Source organism: Gorilla gorilla, chromosome 2, assembly GCF_029281585.2.
Source record: "Gorilla gorilla gorilla isolate KB3781 chromosome 2, NHGRI_mGorGor1-v2.1_pri, whole genome shotgun sequence".
Lineage (NCBI taxonomy): Eukaryota > Metazoa > Chordata > Mammalia > Primates > Hominidae > Gorilla > Gorilla gorilla.
In genome coordinates this window covers 181841874-181860519 of record NC_086017.1, presented here as the reverse complement: position 1 = coordinate 181860519, position 18646 = coordinate 181841874, and the positions used below count along the sequence as shown (strand labels likewise).

Below are 18646 nucleotides of genomic sequence, written 5' to 3'. Positions count from 1 at the left end.
ATTCCTTATCCCCAAAATGCTCTTCCAGCAGACTCTGGCTTGCTCCCTTGCTCCCCTTTTCCTCTGTTCAAGGTCAGCTTGCCAGGGAGGCCTTTCCTGACTACCTCTGACCCCTTGTCTTTATTCTTGCCCTTTATTCTTCTTGTCTAGCACTTATCACTGCATAATAAGTACTACTACTTATTATGTTGTTACTTGTTTATTGTCTATTTTCTCCATGCTAAAAGGCAAGCTCTGTGTGAACAGGGACTTGCTGGTCCCCAGAACAACCATCCTCTGCAACATAGTGGAAAGTCCTTAAGTATTTATTGAATGAAAATTAGGGTAGGGCTTCCTCTGGGAGCTTTACTGATGTTTTCAGGATTCACTCTATTGGTTTCAAGCACACAAGATGGGTGCTGGGGTATTAGGCCTATGATCAGTGTTCTTCAGCTAAAAGAATAAACATCAGAACCAACCTGGGCACTCCTTGGTTTGTAGACCACCAGATGCTTCCTGGCAGACTAATTTCTTTCCTCTCGTGGTAAATGAGGAAGAACTCCTAATACCTGGGTGTGAATGACCAAGGGCAATGGCCTTTCAGACACTGTGAGCCTTTAGATGGGTAGGAATTCTTGAAGGATACTAGCCAGTTGCATACAGGTCAAAGCCATCTGGGAGCTCTATTCTATGGGCTGCAACCCTCGCCACTCACTCCCAACAGGCAAGTGGATGTTTTAATTTGACTAGCTGCAACTCATTTTATCTCTGCAATAATTTGAGCAGAAAAACATCTGCTTGAAAAGAGCTTTGAGACCCTAGAATAAAAAACCAATGACCCAAGATTAAGCAAAGGGGAGTGTGGATGTGGGAGAGTCAATTAATTGAACACTGAAACATCCCACTTGGGGTTTGGGCTCATCTTCAAAATTCTTTTCTTGTTTCATCTATTGTAATTCCCCCGGACTGCTACAAAGAACTTGCATTTTATCCAAAGTAAATATTCCAGTAGATGAAATCTAAGCGGACCACTCTAGCACTATAAAGTGGAATTCTAATGGGTTTCTCCCACGCTGAGATTTGAGACTTTGGTGGAGGTGGGGTTGGGACAACTGTAGTTTTGAAATGAACAGTATTTTCTCTCTCTAAATCAATTTTACTTTAATGGATCTACACCTCCAGACCAATCTGTTGTACCAGGCCGAAAAACAAAAAGTTTCTTTGGAAATATTCCCCTCTCCACTACCAGATATAGAAAATCTTACCTTATTCTAGATGTCTGTATCATTTTCTGCTTTATTTGCACATTGTGTATGCCTCTTTCACTTCTCATTAGCCTGCAGTATTTTTATGTCTTTTCCTTAAACTTGATGGACGTCTGAGGATGACTTGGAAGCTCTCTCTCGGGAATGTCATGCCTGAGACAGACATGGCTTTCCCTCAAATCAAAGATGAGTTGAACAGCTGGCAAAGAAGGTCATTAGCTTTAGAATGGCTACATTTTTAAAATTATTTTTTAAAATTTACCCCTCCGATAGCATCAAGAAGAAAATTTAACATTTCTATGCAAGTCCTGAGCATCCTCTTTGTGCAAAGACAGATGACCACTGGACTGAGACGTTTCTGCCATTGTTTCTGCCTGAGGTCTGAGTCAGAACCCTTCCTTGAGCACCTGCTCTGTGTCCAGGATTCTGCTATACACTTGGTGTAGGGACTCACAGGAAGAAAAGATGCAGCACAGTCCTTCAGCATTCCTGAATGGCCTCTGTACAGGGAGGCTGCTCATGAATGTCCTAAAATATCTGCTCTCAAGTCAATCTTGCCTCCTCCAATCCACTCTCCATACAGCAGCCTCAGTAGCCTTCCAATACCAATCAGATGATAGTCATTATCCCAGCTGAAACCCTTCAGTGTCTTGCTCTGAGTAACTTGGGATAAAGTCCAGCTTTTTTTTTTTCTTTTTTTGAGATGGAGTTTCGCTCTGTCGCCCAGACTGGTGTGCAGTGGTATGATCTCTGCTCACTGCAACCTCCGCATCCCGGGTTCAAGCGATTATCCTGTCTCAGCCTCTTGAGTAGCTGGGACTACAGGTGCGCCCCACCATGCCCAGCTAATTTTTTGGATTTTTAGTAGAGATGGGGTTTCGCCATGTTGGCCAGGTTGGTCTCAAACTCCTGATCTCAGGTGATTTGTCCGCCTTGACCTCTCGAAGTGCTGGGATTACAACATGAGGCACCACATCCAGCCAAAGTCCAACATTTTAAATACGATTTATTCCTTGCCTAACCTTTCCAGCTCCGTCTCTTACCTCCCGCTTAGAACTCCGGCTGTGAGCAACATTTTACCTTCCTTAAACACACCTGTCCCCTTGCACTGAGGCTCATCTCTGAGCCTTTCCATCTGCTGCTTCCGCTGCCTCACATTCCCAACCTCCCTTTCCTGCCCCTCATCGCCTGGAAATCCCCATTCATCCCTAATGTCTCCAGACTAGGTCCTCTTCTATATAGTTCTACACAAGAGTCTTCAACTCAAATACGTTCAGGTGCAAGATTGATAAATCAGACAGGTGAAACTGACTCTATATGAGACAATTCAGAGTAGTGGAGAGTAGCAAATTGTAGAGCGCATCCTTTTCTAAATAGACAGTCATCATCTCAGCTCCAGGCAAGTGTTGCCATTTGGGACTACAAGCCTACTTTTGCCATCTTTTCTTATTTTTAAAGAGACGTTAGAAATCTATATTTTTGTTGGAAATGCCTCAATGTTTAACATGCTATGTGGGCCCAGATGTGGCCTGTTAACCATCCAATGAAATATTGATTTGCTTTAGCTGTCTTCTCTGCAGAGCTCTGTTTCTCAAACTGTAGTGAGCACATCCTCAAAATGCAGAGATTTAGGCCTCACTTTCAGAGGGAGGCAGATTTGGGGGAGGCAGGAAGACAGAGGTGGCAGTCTGTGTTGTTCATTGTTTTACGGTACTTATAATGCCTAGCATGGGATCTAGGGCATAGCGGGTGCTCCAAAAAATACTGGTTGAATAACACATCCTAAGTTGAAGTATCAAACCTGGCCTAGTTTACAAGCTGCTGCCTCTCAAATCACCAAGACTAGTTGGGAATGAGTTGAGAGGAACTGACGCCGGCTACCACCAGCCCTCCCAAATTCCCTCCTATTTTTAGTTTCTGGAATTGAGGTTTATCCAGATATGGTACTGGATGAGGTAAAACCATGAGCATTTAGGGGATTGTATCTTTTTCCCTGACCAATTTAGATTTTTCTAGAATCAGTTGCTCAGGAAAGAGATGAGTAGTTTCACAGACAGGACAGTGAAAATCAGAAGGTGGTCTGCTTGGCAGCCCAGGGAGGGAATTCTAACCTCCTCCTAAGCTTTTCTCTGCTGGGTCCGGATTTCAAGGTGTCTCCATATACATGAGGGCATGTCCACCTGGGTGGTAAAAAATGCCGTCTTGCATGGACAGCCTGGAGTCCGTCTGGGAAGACTCCCTGCAGTGCACTCCACACTAAAGGTGGGAAAACTACCTCCTGTAAACCAGATTATTTAGTTGTAAGCTATTCTGTGCTTATTTACTTTTAATTTTCATTACAAGGCCTTTAGCACAGTCTTGCTTAAATGTTCCAGCCTTGTCTGGAAGGGGAAGACACCTCAATATAAGCAGCACCCTTTAGGTGCCACCTGGTGGCAGCAGTAGAGACGGAGCAGTATGGTCCTAGAGTGCTTGTTAGAAATGCACATGCCCAGGCCTCCTGCCCTCCCCTAGACCTGCCTCCTTCTGGGAGTGAGGCCTAAATCTCTGCATTTTGAAGACATGCTCACTACAGTTTAAAAAGCACTGCCTGGCCCAGCGCAGTGGCTCATGCCTATAATCCTAACACTTTGGGAGGCTGAGGCGGGTGGATCACTTGAGGTCAGGAGTTCGAGACAAGCCTGGCCAACATGGCAAAACCCCATCTCTACTAAAAATACAAAAATTAGCAGGGCGTAGTGGCACATACCTGTAATCCCAGCTACTCAGGAGGCTGAGACAGGAGAATCGCTTGAACCCGGGAGGTGGAGGTTGCAGTAAACCGAGATTGCGCCCCTGCACTCCAGCCTGGGTGACAGAGTGAGACCCCATGGCAGAAAATAAGTAAATAAATAAATAGCACTGCCTAAGGAGAAGAGTAAGGGGAGGTGAATTTTTCCCTCCTTCGTGTCTACCTTGTAACTTTGAGGTTTCATTTTGTCCAGGAAGATTGCAGGTATTTTTTCTGGGGCAGAGATAATGCTTATTTCCTGAATGTGTCACATGGCATGATCTAATAAGGCACACTTGGCTAAATGGTCCTAATGATTTGGACCTTTGCCCAAGCCCTCAATTTCAGCTCTGTTGCTCACTTATGCTCTCACCTGAGACTTTGGTGGGCTTATTTTGTCAATAAATATGTGGACCAAGACCCTGTAAGTGGGCCATTTCAGCCATCCTCTTGTCTGTCTTCCTAGCAGTCAACCGCAGGAACAGACTGTTCAAGTGCATAAAAAGAGACATGTAGTGAGACTCAGCAGGGAAGCAGGTCTTTTCTAAACAAGCAGCTTCATTGTTTTCCTGCTCTGTGTGGTGTTTACAGCGTGGGAGGCTGACCAGCTCAGTTGACTCAGAAACAGAAAGAAAAATCAGGGAGCTGGGAGCTGGGGAGTTGTCTCAGTCCCTGCCTCACTGTGTGGTCTGTGGTGAAGTCCTCTGCCACCACCCCCCCCCGCCCCCCGACACCCTGTAACGAGAAGGAAACCACACTACCGTGCTCTGTAAGCTGAGGATGATAGGATCAGGCATACTGGTTATTCAAAAGCAGTTTGCAAATTCCAGCGTGAGATGAGTCTGCTATCTGTGTGTAGAGGTGAGGAAGGAGAGTCTGGACTGTTGCTGAGCCACATGTGCTATTATTGGAACGATGTTATTCCAGAGTCTGACCAGGTTTTAATTCTTGGCTTTGACATTAGCCTAACTGTATTATCATGAGCAAGTCACCTGACCTTACCAATCATAAGTAAGGAAACTTAATGCGAAATGTGAGATGGGTTAGGTGATGTCTAAGGTCCTCTTGATGACCCTAGCCCTGTCTAGTTCCTTCTGAGTTCATTCAGAAGGAAATCACCTTTGCTCAGGAGCACCATTTGTTGCTCTGGCTTCCTTCAAGTCCTAGGTAGTTTGGTCTTGGAATAGGTACCACAGAGCAGAATAGGCTCTATAATACCTCTTGTGTCCCCTCATATGTAATTTAAAATTAAAGCAGTATGAAGCTATAAGGCAAGTGTTAGGAAGTACAATTCAATTCTCATTTTTTCCTACAATTAAATCTTTTTTGAAATGTTTTCTTGGAAATAGCAACCAAATTCTTTAAAAAACAATTGTTTTGGTGCCTCTGATTTGCAGAAGACAAGAATGTGTGTTTATTCCTGGTTAACTCAACACTGGAAAGACCATCTTGCTGTCTCTGCAGGGATTCTGCCAGTAATTGAGCCTCCACCACAAAGAGGAGATAATTCTGCTCAGAGAAGAGGAATTGGGGTATGAGGTGTGAAGGAGAAAGGAATCCAGGAAAGTAAACACTCAATGATAAACTGAACCCCATGGTCCCAGCTCAGGTTCAGATCTCAAGTCCTTGTTTTGATTCAGATAGCTGGGAAGGGAGTGGTGTTTGTCTCATGGGCTCTCTGATCCCTACTCTAAACCCAAGCTGGCTGATTAAAAATATTCTGTGCATTATTATGAGAAAATAACATCAGATCAGTAATATTCTCGTCCTCATCAGGAGCCCTTTGATCAGGTCCTTCAGGTTATGGGGCTGTCAGGTGGTACAAAGAAGAGAGTGAGGAAGGCCCTGTTGATTCACTTGAGGCCTGTACCTCCAGCATGGGGCCTCTGAGTTCCCTTTCTCTTCCCATTGTCTTGCCTTTTTCTTTCCTTGAAAGTTATGTCACCATCTGAACACAGCTCTTCTGCCTTCTGGGCTGAGACTTATCCTTTCCTCTGAAGCAGAAAGCAAACAGGAGGTCAGCCACCTGCCAAGATCTAGCCTGTGGGACATGGCCAAGAACCTCCCTCTTCATTATATTCCTAGTTTCTGCTGTTTAGGACCCAGTGGACAGAGGGTCAGATGATCTCACCCAAGTGGCTGACTTACAAAGATATTGATTTTCTGTAAAGTTTGAGGTGGTGGGCTGGGGCCAGGGAATGTGATAGGAGCCTAGGCATGGAAGGTCTTTTTTGCTGAGGAGCTTGGGGGAGGACATACTAAATAATTTTAAACAGGAAGTGAAAGATCAGATGTGTGCCTTAGCAAATCACTCAGTGTTGAAAGTAGATTATTGCAAAGCAGTCAATGGGAGATATAATGGTGGCTAGAGTAGGGGCAGCGTGAATGGAAATGGGGAGAAGTATATCGATTCCTGAGATTTTGGAGGGAGCATTGACTAGTCTAGGTGATTTACTGACTATGGGGAATTGGGAGTAAGGGAAAGAGAGAAATCTAGGTTTTTAGTTTGGACAAATGAGATGATACTGAGACCATTCACTAAACTTGGAAACACAGGTGGAGGGACTGTAATTTTGTCTGGGTGGCAGATATTGAAATGATGAGTTTGATTTGACTGTATGATTCTGAGGTATGTTCGACGTATTCAAATAGATTCTATTAGATAGTATTATACACTTGCCTGGAATTCAGGAAAGACATCAGAGCTGGAGAAAACCACGAGGATAGTTGAGGTTGTCCGGGGAAGAGCTGCACAGTGAGCACAGCAGAAATCCTAGACTACCCTTCAAGGAGCACTCATGATAAAGGAAAGGAACCTTGCAAGGGGGGCTGAGAAGGAGATGCCAGAGAGGGAGGAAGAGAGTCAGGAGACTTAAAGGAGGAGTGCTTAATGGTGACAAGTGTGGCCAAAGGGGTAAGAAAAGGAAAAGGTGAAGTGCCCATTGAATACAGCAAAAAGGGAGTTGTTTGTGATCTTGTTAAGGGTAGTTTTAGAGGTGTGGCAGGGACTGAAACCAAAATGCAGTGGGTTGAAGAAAGAGGGGAGGAGAGAGTGAAGGGATGACTATGTTAAAAAGTTTGCCTAGGAAGGGGAGACAGGAGTGGCTGGGCTGGAGGGAGGCTGTGTATAATCAAAGGAAGTTTGTTTGTTGTTTTATTGTATTTTGTATTTAAGATGAGAGATAAGTATAGTGATGTAAAAGAAAAGAAAGAAAAATAGCCGTCAAATATGTCCAAAATGAATGAATCTGAAGAGTGTCACGCTAAATGAAAGAAGCCAGACTCAAAAGACATCATACTGTTTGATTCTATGTGTAAGGGATTCTAGAAAAGGCAAAACTATAGTAATGGAATGCAGATCAGTGTTTGCCAGGGCCTGGGGATGAGGCAAGGGACTAACTGTAAACGGGCAGCAGGGAGCTATTTGGGGCATTGGAAAAGTTCAATACAGGCAGTTTTTGCTTTGCATGTTTTCCATATGCCCAAATTTCAGTTTATCATAGTTTGGTTGAAAAACACGAGTTCCCCAACAACATAGTTCCAAATTTCAGTTGCCACAGTTCTCTTAACTGTAATTGCATAAAGTACAAATTCTGCTGCTAGCTCTTCAGTCTGCAAATTGTTGTGTAAATAACAGATGTACACATGATCAGTGACTGGCCACATCCCGTCTGTGACTGACCAAAGTCTGTTGGTCACAGCACACCTGATATCCATGTGACTTGCAGACAACAAAGCATATCTCTCTGTTGACTGCTTGTGTCCCAGTGATAAAATCCATATGACATTTTACAAAAATGAGCTAATCGAAAGAGGGAATTGGCCAACAGAGATGAAATAACAGCAAATAAATGAAAAGTGATAATGCTGGACACAAAATTAGAATTGAATGTAAATGATGTTCTAAAAGAAATAGCTGGCTGTTTGAGAGACTCTAGATCTGCAGCCAGAGGAATTAAGAAAAGGTGAGCTTATTGACATCAATGAGGAAAGTAGTTGTGATGAAAAAGATGACGATGTCCCGGAAGAAGTAAAGTTGATATTTGTAAAAAACAGACTTCACATAAAAGGCATTCTCAGAGAGCTATTTCATGACCTTGAAAATACAAAAGAAACAATGTTTGGAAGCAGATCCAGACCTAGAAAGGAGTCTGGCAATTCACCAAGGCATGGGAAAGATGCTCACTTTGTATAATAGGTTACAGGACAGTCCAGGTGTGGTGACTCATGCATGTAATCCCAGCACTTTGGGATGCCGAGGCCGATGGATCACCTGAGGTCAGGAGTTCAAGACCAGCCTGACCAACATGGTGAAACCCATCTCTACTAAAAAAAATACAAAAATTAGCTGGGCGTGGTGGCAGGTGCCTGTAATGCCAGCTACTTGGGATCAGGAGGCTGAGGCAGGAGAATTGCTTGAACCCGGGAGGCGGAGGTTGTAGTGGTCTGAGATCGTGCCAATGCACACCAGCCTGGGTGACAGAGTGAGACCCTGTCTCAAAAAAAAAAAAAAAAATTGGTTACAGGACAAGAAGGAGGCAAGCACTGCTCCTGCTGCTCTTGAAAAGCTTTTCACAAATTAATAAAATTCTTTAATTCTCAGTGTTTCTAATGTTTTAAATTACAGTGTACTAAATAAACATTTGATTTACTACTTTTTATTTCTCAATTCACTGACATGAGTGTTTTGAATGTTTTGACAAAAATGTTTGTAAGTCACAGACCAGTTGAAATTTTCCTCATCATGTATTAACTTGGCTTTACGTGGTCTCAGATTGCATGGTCACTTTTACTATCCCGTGCTACTGTGCCAAGCAAGGACTGCCTATATCTCAACTGAGGGGTAATTATAAGACTATGCTTGTCAAAACTCATCAAATTGTATATTTAAAACAGGTGACTTTTTGTATGAAAACTGCATCTCAATAAAACTTTTAAAGTAGCAATTATATATTGAAACTGCTATTTGACATTTTAAAACACGTATTATCTCTAATCTTGCAGCAGTGCTGCAGGGTGGTTATGATATCAATTTATAGATAAAAGAACAAAGGCTCAGAGAGGTGCTGTGACTTTCCAAGGCCACACAGCTAAGAAACTCCAGAGTTATGCTCTGTGCCCTCCCTACGTCAGTGGTCTCAAACTGGGCTTCTTATTATTAGAATCATTAGAGGAGAGAGATTTTAAAGTCCCAGTGTCTAGGCTGCATCCCTAACCAGGTTGGATCACCAGGGCCTACACCTGCTGTCTTTCATCTGGCCAGCATGAGATCACATGGGGTGACATCCCACATGAAAATCATTTTAAAATCTGGGTGGGGGAATGGAGTGTCTAATTTCTGTAAATAGGAACCAGTGAAGGTTCATTACAATTGTTTTCTATATAGAGGCCCAAACTGCAAAGCAAACTTATACAATTTATAATCTTGTCTAGACCAAAAAAAAGCTACAGGTAGAATTGAGATTTCCTTTACAATCCTTTACAATGTATGAGATTTGGGTTCTGAAAGACTTTTTAATCTCAGTTTTAACTCTGACTCTTCAATCCTTAATTTTCAAGAGTTATTGAGTACCTTTTATGGCCTAGGCACTTGCTGAGGGCTTTCGTACACTATCTCACTAAGTCCTCACCCACGACAACACCATTATCCTCATTTTTCAGATGAGATTCAGATTATTTAAAGTCTAGATTTAAACCCACATCTGACTCTGAAGCCTGTACTTCTACCTGCATTATGTCATTATAATTACTAATAAATTGTTATTAAATAATATTGCCTAAACAAAATGTCTAGTGAGGTTCCTGGTGTATGGAAAACACTTAGCAAATGTGTGTTCCCTTTTCTAAGGCTCTTGTCAACAGGGTTGGAAGGGACTTCCCAAGGCCCATCAGTGGCAATGAAAAGGCAGAGAAAATCTCTGAGGAGCTTTGCAGCCCCAAGTGGGACTCTGGGCAGGAGGGGAATAAAGCAGGTGGGGTCTGTGCCTTTGATCACTAAGGGGCAAGGGCTGTGCTGGTGGGAAATTATCAAATGATGTGACTCTACATGGTGGGCTTGTACTGGGCTTCAGGAAGCTGACACCTTGGGAAGGCTACAGTAGGATGCCTGCTGAATTGCTGGAATACAAAGGACATCTGCTTGAGTCAGGTTCGTTTGCCTTTGGGAAGACCTATGTGAAGCAAGTTAAGGTTATGTTTGCTAATCATGAGACAAGATATTACCAGCCACAAAACACAGGTGTTAAAAGCCTGGTGGTTAAAGGCATGGGCTTTGGAGTCAGGTATACCTGAGGTTAGATCCTGGCCTGACCACTTATTAACTGTGTAACTTTGAGCAAGTGGTTTAGCCTGATTATCTTATTCATAAAAAGGCAATAAAACTGCTTACCATCTAAGTCTATTGTAGTTCATAAGTAAGTTAATATATGTAAGGCAGCTGGCAAAATGCATAGCATATAGTAAGTTCTTAATAAATAGTAGCTATTGTTATTACTGCTGAAACACAAAAGCAGTTGAGAGGAGAATACTATTTCCTGTTTCATTAGTACAATGACATGAGAGCTAAATTTTACAATAAATCCAAAGATATAGGATTCTTACCTTTTTCCACATCTTCCTTAAGGCACAACTCATGTGTGAACCTGTCTTTGATGCAATTCTTTCTTCCTTTATGTTCTCTTAGCCTGTTTTTAATTTTTATTTTACCTGTATTATGATACTTCATAGGCTGACTACATAGTGTAAATGTAATAATCTTGAGATTTGTTTATGCATCAAGGGGCATGTTGAGTGTCCTTTGGAGAAAGTACTGAGTTCTGGTATCCTTTTTACAAAAAACCAATAATTTAAATAACTGAATGGAAAGTTTATGTCCTGAGTGTGTCAATGCCAGTATGAATCAACCAGGTACCTCACAATTTGGAAGGGGTGACCATAAAACAATTAGAAAAAAAGATTGATTGAAACTGGAGTAAATGCCTGGTATTAGACCTAAGACAGCCCTCCAATATGCAATCTATGAAGTAAGAGGATAATAGAAAACAGCTGTGATTTGAACAGGGCTCAACAGTGTAAAGCTGTTTTTGAAATTTGCAGGATACAGGGTCGGGCCAAAAATGAATAAAGTCGTAAATATTCTGATCCTTTGGGATATGTGTACATAGGGAAATACCAAAATATTAAGGGTGATTATTCTAAACATTGACAAACATAAAGATGTTAAATGTAGTCAAGAAAAGTAGAAAATGAAAAAGAAAACATGAAAAACAGGAGAAAGGAAAAGGAGAATGTAACAAGGTCAGAAAAGAAGAGCTAGTTAGCATTTTAGATGCTATGTAAACAGGAATTTCTCAATTTAAAAGTTATTAAAAGTTTAATAAATGTTATTAAAAGTTTCTCAGTTAAAAGTTTGTGAAATGAATGAAACTATCTCCTCAGTTACCTTGAAAGCCACATTCAAATTTAAGGATGAACACAAAGGACTTCTTTGAGTCCTAGGAGTCCATGACACTTGGCTTTCTGGCTTGTGCCTCTGGACGCACTATATGTTTCTAAAAATCAAAATCTAAACCATGAAGCTTGAGTGGCTAGTGCACTTTTCAGAGGATTCAAATCAGATTTTTGGATTTCTCATGCTGTGATCATCATTCAATTCCATTTGCCAAACAGCCTACCAGACCCCTTTCAGACTGGAAACAAATGGGCCAGGTGAAATAGCAACAAGGGCCCGTCCTACAAATACTACCATGTTTTTTCCCCAGTATGGACTTTATATCAGGTTTCAGAGTCCTCAGAGTACGATCTGTATGCCACTGGAAAAATGTTATTCCTGTTATTCTGTTGTTTCTTCATAGAAGTCCAAGGATGTACGTTTACCTGAAAGTTTTGTAATGCACTGTCTTTCATTCTGTGTCCAGTGAGTAGCCTGGCATGAACACTGTGGCAGCCTCAGTTCCCTGGGGCAGAGCCTGAGAACTGGGCGATTAACCCTGTGTAAAGAATGGGGCCTGATTCAGTTCTGACACATTAAAGGGTCAATATTTCTTGCCAGTAATCGTTCCTGCTGGATACCTTAGAAGGAAATCTTATAGAAAGGAAATTATAGGATTGAATTCCAAACCCACTACTTGCCGAGTTAGGATGGATAGAACCATAATGCATGCCCAGGTATATGCAGTGCCAATGACCTCATGAAGAAATCTAACTTGTTATTTTCAACAACACCCCTTAGAGTGCAATAAAACCACCAGAGGGTCTGTGCTTCTGAAAGAATGTGTTTCCAGCTGTGGTTGTTGCCACATGAAACCCTACCTGATGCTAACTGAATAATACTCTGCAATCCCATTTCATAAAGTTGTATTTTAAAAAAATTTCCTCTGTTCCTAAGAGCCTTCTGTTCTCCTGCTACCAGTCTCAGGAGTCGTTCCTCCCTCTTTGTTCTCTTCATCTGTGTCTCTTGCCCCCCACAACATAGCTCTACAAATACAATTTTCCTTTACCAACAGCTCCATGCTTTCACTGTGCCCCAGTTAATCCTTCTAATTTCCTTTGGTGGTCTCATTACCTCCCAAATTAAGCTCCCTGTTGCACCAATATTCAAGCTTAAAATGATTTGGAAATTAAGCCTGTTTTTCCACAAGGGCAAGATGCCTGTTGAAGTAACAGTGTGAGGTTGAATCTCTTTGATGAATGCCTTTTATTAACTGATTAGACTGGATTTTACTTCCTGCCTGAAGTCAGAGTCAAAGAATCTCTGAGTGTGCCTAACCATCTCTGCTCTTCTACCTGATCTGAAAATAATGGCCTAACCCTAAAGTGTTTCCCTGTCTCCCTGCTATCTGTCTTGCTTCCCAGCTCCCTGGTAACTGGTTCAGCTTTGTGTGGTGGTGGTGAAAGTTACATTTCTATGGAGAAATGCAGCAGCACATAGCAGAGTGGCAGAGAAGTTCTATTTAGACTTTGTTTCTTGACCACACCACTTGATTTTTAGGGAGATCCTATGATTGGTATTCTGAGCATTTTCTGAGTGGCCTCATCGCTGGGTCAATGGCTTTATCTACTAAAAGAAACAGAAAGGGAATTGGTTCTGTCTCACTGAGCTTGCCAGAGTGGAATCTGGCCAAACTGCTAAACACCACTGAGCTTCATTCCTCACCTGTAAAATAGAGATAAATAATAAAACATACACTGTTTGAAGATTAAATAAGACAATGTATGTAAAGTAAATAGCATGGTGACTGAGAGGTCAGCATAGTGCCGTGAATAAGAGCTCCGTGAATGAACTGGAGCAAGACTGTCTTCCCCAAATTCTCCCTCAGTCTTTTGCTGTCTATGTAGTTTAGGGGCAAGCCAAACCACTTGTGCCTCATTTGCCAATCTGTAGAAAGGGCGATAATAAAATTTACCTTATAGGGTTGTTGTGAAGATGAAATGAATTAGTGAAAACTGCTGAGAACCATGCCTGGCACACAACCACAACAAACACTAAAAGTGCTTGCCAAAAAAAGTGTTTGCCATTATTATCAGAAAATACTGGTATTATTACAGCTATTAAAATAAACTCTGGCCTTGAAAACATTGTCCTGAAAAGCTGATACAATCAAAATGAAGCAATAAAGGTTTAACCTTTGGTCATGCATAGACTAAGATGTTTTACTTACTTTTTCTTTTATTTGCCAAAAGGAAATAGAAAATTCAGAGGCGATGTTGACTTGGGGAGATCTTCTGAGGAAGGAAGAAATCCCAGGTGACCTGGTTCTCTTCACATTCCTCAGGAAGCCCGCTGGTTTCAGGAAGACCTGCACAAAGGGGAAACCTGACCTCATAATTGAACAAAGCTGATTTTTAAACATGGGAAGACAGGGCTAATGGGGTGGTTATGAGGAGTATTAGTCCCCTTCAGGGAGAGAATTTAATATGACTGAGGAACACAGGAGACAATCTCCAATATACTCATTAGCAAATTAGCATTTTGTTTATCTTTAAAAAAAGGGTGAGCCGGGCACGGTGGTTCACACCTGTAATCCCAGCACTTTGGGAGGCCGAGGCGGGCGGGTCACGAGGTCAAGAGATTGAGACTATTGTGGCCAACATGGTGAAACCCCGTCTGTACTAAAAATAAAAAAATTAGCCGGGTGTGGTGGCGCACACCTTTAGTCCCAGCTACTCAGGAGACTGAGGCAGGAGAATCGCTTGAATCCGGGAGGCGGAGCTTGCAGTGAGCTGAGATCGCGCCGCTGCACTCCAGCCTGGGCAACAAAGCAGACTCCATCTCAAAAAAAAAAAGGTGGGGGTGGAGTCAGTTCAAAAGCATGGTGGGGAATTCTATGTTGAGGCAGCGCAGTATTTGGAGAAACTGCTGAGAAGATGTGAAAGACCACACATAACTATTTTATGCCCCTGTGAGATCCTTGCCAGAGCTTGATGGTGCCCATTAGTTCATTATTCCTTATGTTTTAAACTTTTGGTAGAACCTATAAGGATTATTATATGCCAGATGTATCAACTATGTTATAAACATGAACAATGAAAAGCTATTTTTTAAACCTATATGAATCTTGTGTACCTTTTAAGAACATGTGTCCAAAAAATAAAGAATAAAAATAAAAACATGTCCAAAAGAACCATCATATAGAGTGGTCTGGTATAGACAGTGAATTAAGAGTCATCTGGGTTAAGTGCCTTTGGGAAAATCACTTCTCTGAATTTTAGTTTCTACTTCCCCTGCTTATTCCAGAGGGTTATTGTGGACACCAAATAAGGTGATGAATGTGAGAAAACACTTTTTAAATGCAAAACTCATGTTAGGAAAACATGTTATAAATGTAAATTTATAAAGGTGAGATTGGGAGAAGCAGGATAAAGAGAGGGAGAAAATCAGAAAGACGTCAGTGAGCAAAAAAGGAGGAGGAAACGTGAGGAAAAAAATCAATTTTCAAGATATTCAGGCATAAAAGAAGGCAGTTTGGAAGTGAAAATGTATATGGTAAATGAACAACAATAGACAGAAGCTAAACATAAGTCACATATCTGTAAGACGGAATATTATGTGGATATGAAAAGTTATGCTTATGAAGTATTTGAATGGCATCGAAAACGCTCAGCATGTTAACTAACAACAGATACAACATTGTATGTGTGAAGAAAATGCAGCCAATTGCATAAGAAAAGTATTAAAAGAGATTAGAAGGAAACATGGTAAAGTGGTTGCCTCTGAGTAGTAAGCAATTAAAGGAGGTTTCTATTCTTTCTGAAAAATTACCGTTTTCTTTAGTGAACATGAATCACTTTTCTATTTAAAAACTAAGCTGAACTAAATTAACAATAAAAGATAGGAGAAAAGCTAGATCAAGGAGATATATGAACCAGAGTATCAGGAAACATCCTGAAGCTTCTTTAGGCCTAAATATGGGATTTGTACCTGAAAGATCAAATATAAGTGCTTTGTTACCTCCACTTACGAGCGGTTCATTGTATACACATTGTATACACATGTACATTGTATGCACAGTTCAATTATACACTGCTCATGTAGTACAAGGAACTATTTATTTTATTATTTTTCACACAGTTTATTTTTTTTCATGTATTTTTTTAAATTTTAATTTATTTCAATCGTTTTTTGGGAACAGGCGGTTTTTGGTTACATGGGTAAGTTCTCTAGTGGTGATTTCTGTCTGAGATTTTGGTGCACTTGTCCCCGAGCAGTGTACACTGTACCCAATGTGTAGTCTTTTGTCCCTCACCCCCCCCATCCTTCCACTTGAGTCCCCAAAGTCCGTTCTTAATGCATCATTCTTATGCCTTTGCATCCTCATAGCTTAGCTCCCATTTATAAGTGAGAACAGACGATATTTGCTTGTCCATTCCTGAGTCACTACATTTAGAATAATGGACTCCAACTCCATCCAGGTTGCCGCGAATGCCATTATTTCATCCAGGAACTATTTAAGTGGTTTATATTGTTAAATAAAATATATGGGAGGCTACTGTTTTGGACTAAGCCCCTGTGCTAAGTGCCACAAGACAAGACCAAAACAGAATGGAGTCACTCCTGCTAGATAATCATACTATACTTAGAGATGGGCCAATTTTCAAAAAGAAAAAAACAAAAACAAAAAAACCCAGGAGATTTGCAGCAATCAATCCAAAGGGCCCCAGTCAACCTGAAGCAGCATGAAAGAAGTCCCCTCTACTTTAACTCTGTAAGGAAAGTAACCTTTTTTTTTGAGACGAAGTTTCGCTCTTGCTCAGGCTGGGGTGCAGTGGTGCGACTTCGGCTCACTGCAACCTCTACCTTCTGGGTTCAAGCGATTCTCCTGCCTCAGCCTCTTGAGTACCTGGGATTACTGGCACCCGCCACCACTGCTAATTTTTGTATTTTTAGTAGAGACAAGGTTTCACCGTGTTGACCAGGCTGGTCTTGAACTCCTGACCTCAGGTGATCTGCCCACCCCGGCCTCCTAAAATGCTGAGATTACAGGTGTGAGCCACCATGCCTGGCCAGGAAAGTAACTTTGAAATGACCAATCTACTGTTGGTTCCTGATTTTTGTTATCTTCAACCTTTTCTTCCTGGAAAGTCTACCCCCCTGCTCTGATCATCAGAGAGCCTTTCTATTTTGAAGATGGTATACTACTTGACTTATACAAGTCAATTAGATCTTTAAATTCAATTTTTTGAGGCCAGGTGCGGTGGCTTATGCCTGTAATCCTAGCACTTTGGGAAGCCAAGGGAGGCGGATCACTTGAGGTCAGGAGTTCAAGACTAGCCTGACCAACATGGTGAAAACTCGTCTCTACTAAAAACCCCATCTCTACTAAAAATACAAAAATTAGTCGGGCATGGTGGCACATGCTTTGCCACTTATTAGCCCTCAGATCTTAGAAAGTTATTTCTCTGGATCTCATTTTCTACCTCTGTAAAATAAGGAGGGGGATAAAATTTCTTTAAGAGTGTTATGAGTGAGCCATTTATTATTTATTTATTTATTTTTGAGACAGAGTCTTGCTATGTTGCCCAGGCTGGGGTGCAGTGGCACTATCTCAGCTCATTGCACACCTCCTGGGTTCAAGCAATTCTCATGCCTCACCCTCCCAAGTAGCCATTAACCATCCAATAACCAATGTGATTATTACACATTAGATGCCTGTATCAAAACACCTCATATACCCTATAAATACATAAACCTACTATGTCCCCATAAAAATTTTAATTTCAAAAAATAAACTACCTTCTCAACTATCAATAGATAAGGTTGAATTCAATAAGCAAGTTTTGCCCCAGAAGTCTACCTATATGTGTTTGATTTATACTCCAAGATACTTCTTACTGGACTAGTTTCGTGTACTCTGTACAGGGCCAGGGTACAAAGCATATGAGGTTAGAGCTTCTGAAGCTTCAGCAAATTGAGCCACTGGTGAATGAATGGAAGGAGGCATTCACAGGTATGTGATCCCACATCAAGGGCCTGGCATTGCAGCACAGCCAGTGGTGGTGATTTTGAGGCTTTCTCACATTTTCTGCATTTTATAATTATTCATCTGGTACTGCAGTTTGGCTGGGAGATCAAATGGGTCCTACCATTTGGCATCGTGAGCTTGCTACCTCCCTAGGAAAGATCACTGCCCCAAGCTCACACAGACCCTCCCCCAGCAAGTTGAGAAGCTGCTCACCAAGGGCTCTGTATGGTGAAGAAGGGAAAACCATCTACGCTGGACAGTGCAGGGTCCCCAGCACCATGGCGTCCTGTTGATCCCTCAGGCCCTGGGGCCACATCTGGGCACGTGCCTATGGGCCCAAAAGGAAGACCAGAGCCCTGTGTCATGAGAATTTGCACAACCAGCCCCATGGAAGTGTCTCACACTGACTTCAGGGCATCTCTCGGTCCCTAGCAAGTCACCATTCACTATTTGATTGCTTGAATTACAAGTTTTCAATGGAATCTTAGAGTTTTAGGGCCGGGAGACACCTCTGAGATCATCCAATCTCCAAGAAACAGTACAGGGTAGTGTGTGGCAAAATCAAGGCCAGAGGCCACGTCTCCTGATACCCCATCCAACAGGAAGCCGGTGATGGAAAGATGCCTACTCTTGAAGGCTCCTCAGATGGTTTGTTTTATTTGTATGGAAACAAATTTCCCCGTTGCACGTTTCAATGTCTTTCTTTTGCTTTCTCTACTTGCTTCCTCATCTGTAAAATGAGACCCTAAAGCCCATAATATGTGTAAAGCACTTGGAATTGTTATTAACACATAGAAAACAGTAAATGAGATGCTGTTGCTATTATTCATATTACTATTATAATCATTGTTAATTTCCAAGGGCTGCCATAACAAAGTAATGCAAACTAGGTGGCTTAAAACAACAGAGCTTTTTTGTCTCACAGTTCTGGAGGCAGGAATTCTGAAATCAAGCTGATAGAAGAGCTATGTCCCCTTTGAAGCTCTACAGGCAATTCTCCCTTGCCCTCGTCCAGCTTCTGGTAGCCCCAAGAATTCCTTGGCTTGTGGCAGCATAATTTCAATCTCTGCCTCCATCTTCACATGGTCATCTTCCCTCTGTGTCTGTGTATCTTCTCTTCTTACAAAGACATCAGTTTTATTTAATTAAAGATCCACCCTACTCCAGTATGT

The 18646-nt window shown here is 41.8% G+C and overlaps 1 long non-coding RNA gene across 1 annotated transcript in view; it reads right to left on the bottom strand.

Moving 5' to 3' along the window:
- LOC134758115 (uncharacterized) overlaps positions 1 to 18646 on the bottom strand; it is a 176506-nt gene that overhangs the window by 93242 nt on the left and 64618 nt on the right. The window contains exons 4-6 of the long non-coding RNA XR_010133001.1: positions 13674 to 13811; positions 4388 to 4500; positions 1245 to 1443 (exon numbers count right to left, since the gene is read on the bottom strand). This is a non-coding gene — a long non-coding RNA (uncharacterized lncRNA). The remainder of the gene's footprint in view (positions 1 to 1244; positions 1444 to 4387; positions 4501 to 13673; positions 13812 to 18646) is intronic.